The sequence below is a fragment of the Rhinolophus sinicus genome, chromosome 17, assembly GCF_057876585.1.
Source record: "Rhinolophus sinicus isolate RSI-liver-muscle chromosome 17, RSI-T2T, whole genome shotgun sequence".
Classification (NCBI taxonomy): domain Eukaryota; kingdom Metazoa; phylum Chordata; class Mammalia; order Chiroptera; family Rhinolophidae; genus Rhinolophus; species Rhinolophus sinicus.
This window is the reverse complement of record NC_142517.1, coordinates 67983057-67986577: the sequence shown is the minus strand read 5'-3', so window position 1 is coordinate 67986577 and position 3521 is coordinate 67983057. Positions and strand designations below refer to the sequence as shown.

General features: G+C 35.7%; 1 pseudogene; it reads right to left on the bottom strand.

The window, feature by feature from the left end:
• Positions 1–323: 323 nt before the first annotated feature.
• On the bottom strand, positions 324–891 carry LOC109448994 (large ribosomal subunit protein eL19 pseudogene; annotated as a pseudogene).
• Between the last annotated feature and the right edge of the window lie 2630 nt (positions 892–3521).

Genomic DNA, 3521 nt, shown 5'->3' with positions numbered 1-3521 from the left:
GACCAAGATATGGGATGAGAACAATGAGTGGACAGCAGGCATTCTAAAAATTGTTATTAAAGAAATGCACTAATAACTAAACTTCTACATTTTCCTATAATTTCTAGTTTTTCTCCTTTATTATACAAGTTATTTTCATAATATTAGTCAATAGTATATACCTTCAAACTTTTTTTCTAACAGAACAATATGGTGTGTTGTTTTGTTTTGTTTTTTGGCAGATGAAGGCTATTTTATGGAATGATCAATCTGTGTACTGGACAATGGCTAGAAGAGCTGAGTTTCAGCACAGGCCACTATATACAGGTAAGAGAGGTGGAGCTTTATTTCTTGGTCTCTTCCTCCTTGGACAGTCTTGATGATTTCCTCCTTCTTGGCCTGGAGTCACTCTTCATGGCACTTGCATGCTTCCTTGGTCTTAGACCTATGGGCCTCATCCTTCTCAGCAAGAAGCTTCTTTCAAGCCTTTCCTGCCTTCAGCTTGTGAATATGTTCTATGAGAATCTGCTTGTTTTTGAACACGTTGCCCTTCCCTTTCAGGTACAGACTGGGATACATGTGGCGGTCAATCTTCTGAGAGTCACGGTATCTTCTGAATAGTCGACAAAGAATACTCATCCCCCTCATCCAGGTTACCTTCTCAGGCAGTACCCTTTCTTTTGCTTACCTATGCCTATATGCCTGCGCTTTCTACGCGTCAAGGTGTTTTTCCGGCATTGAGCTCGGGAATGCGCAGTCACAAGCTTCCAGATGATCAGCCCATCTTGGATCAGCTTCCGAATCTTCTGACGGGAGTTGGCATTGGCGATTTCACTGGGCTCACCAGACCTTCTTTTTGCCACAGCAGAGGGCAATGGGGGCAAGCCTCTTCTGAAGCCTGAGCATACTCATGGCTGCGGTCTCAATGGTGAAAGGAAAGAGAATGTGGTGTTTTAAAAGTACACTTTATAATGCTAGGAGACAATTGTGATAGAAGGGACAGGAACAGCCTTATCAAGCTAGGTATATATTTCATGTGTAAAATGGGGATAATAATATTGTTATAAGTTGATCTCAGAGAATTGTTATGTGAGTTAGTTGAAAAGAACTATGCAGCATTATATGGATGTAAAAGTTATAGTCGTGTACAACGTAATTCATATTTAGGGATTTTTCTGTGCTTCTGACCTTATTCTGATAAAACTGTCATTACTTTAAACAAGCCATAATTATCTATTTTTTTCTCTGTTTAGTAAATAAATGTTCTCATCTTTCTTACACTTATAAGTTTACTATAATTTTGCCTTCTGTGAGTTGTTTGCATTTATCTTATTTTTGCCCACTTCTGCTGTGGCAAATATGTGCCAAATAAAATGTTAGTATCAGCAAATAAACATCTTTTGTTGGGTGTGTCCTCACTGTCCAAATGTTTGTTTTTAGCCAGAACTATTTGTTTCAAAGGCTTTCATGAAACATGCATTTGTTTTTCACCCATCCCAACAGCTTAAATAATCCTGTCTACATTTCCTTAGGTCACCTTCTATTCAGTACTTCTTCCTTATGAATTCTCCTGTTGGACAGAATTTTTTTCTGAGGCTTCAGTAGTTGCCCAGTAGGAATGCTTATAAAAACATTTGTGGATAGCCCAAACATTTTCAATAACATTTGCTTGGAAAAATTTTACTGGCAGTCAGGACATATTATTTAAACATTATTTCAAAATATTTATGCATCCCCGCAATACTTTGGCGGTGTCTGTATAGCAAGGCTGAATTGATGGTTTTCTAGTTAAGTCTTTTTGTTTGTTTGTTTTTGGTCATTCATAATAGTTGATTGATGAGTGTTGCATAGAAGTTCCACACAGTTGATTTGATTAATTCAATAGTAAGGTGTGTATAACTACCAGGGGGTTTCTGAACTTTCTTCCTTCTCAGAGAAGGGAACTTAATAAACAAATTAGATTAACTTTACCATAATCTCTTCAGATGCTTCTCAGTTGCTATTTTAGCTCTTTCCTTTGTCTTCTTCCCAGCAATAATTCAGAAAATGGTAGATTTGTTAGGATCATTTTGGCATTAAGATTTAGTAAGAGAAGTAGCTTTAGTGAGAACTGTGGTTCTCTATATAAGGCTTACATCATTTTTTAAAGTTATTTTTCATATTCCATGACTACGACTAAATGAAGAAAGAAAACGGATAAATTATTTGTGCATTTATGTGGAATAGTTAAAATAAGAATTTATTTTATTTTGTATATGTTTTATTAGCAGGGTTCATTTTTGTATTTTTCCAAACTAGAGAGGGAAATCTAAGTTGGTCTGTGATTATAATCTGGTCCTTGCATTTATTTATTTATTTTTTATTTTATTTTTTTTGTTGGGGAACAGTGTGTTTTTCCAGGACCCATCAGCTCCATGTCAAGTCATTGTTTTCCATCTAGTTGTGGAGGGCACAGCTCACTGGCCCATGTGGGAATCGAACCGGTGTCCTTGGTGTTATAAGCACTGTGCTGTAACCGCTGAGCCAGCCAGCTGCCCTGGTCCTTGCTTTTAGATGAGCTGATCTGCAAAAGAAAAAAATCAAGAAAATGACCATAACTTTGGCCACTTTAAATTAAAAGGCCTTAGTAAGTATATCTTTTAAAAAACCATATTACATGGTTTTAATTCATGAAAGCTCATGTCTGATTTTGCCTATCCCGGGGTTGCTTAGTTTGCTTTCTGCATTTTTTCCCCCTGCATTTCTCTTTTCTGCATTTTTTTCTCTATGTATTTGTGCTATAGTTTTTAAAATATGATTTTCTCCCTATATACCACTGTGTATATACATCTGATTATGTCATTTTCTGTGCCTGTGTACAATGTGCCTTTTCATGTGTGCCCAGTCTATATTTTCTTTGGATGTCACTACTTACTTTTGATCCCTGTCTATGCCTTTGTCAATGCACATCTTGGTGTGTCTTTGTGTCTGCATGTCTGTCTGTGTATATGATATATATGAGTTTTGTGCTCTTTATTTCTATGTCCATTTTGAAGTATCCTCCTGCTTATATGACTTTGTTCCTCTCTCTTTTCTCTCTCTCATTGTCTTTCTCTCTGAATTTTATTTATGGCTTTTCCAATTTCTATTTGATTTCAGCACTGTACGTATATCTTCATTCCTTTATGATTATAACACATTTGAGTTTTGCTGTGGTGTTATATTTACTAATTAGAATTTAAAATTTCCTCTTCCATTCCATTAGGAAAATAAATTAAAGATCATGAACAGGCAAAATTAATAAAAGAGACACACATGGGCTAATACGTGTATAAAATAGATATATTTTCACTACCGTGTTTCCCCGAAAATAAGACCTAGCTGGACCATCAGCTCTAATGCATCTTTTGGAGGAAAAATTAATATATTGTATTAAAATAAGACCAGGTCTTATATAATATAATACTTTCATGAAAGTATGTAAAAATGTACATATTGTATATGCCATTTATTCATTCAAATTATGTACATAGTGTACCTTCTAAATGCCAAGCACGGTACAG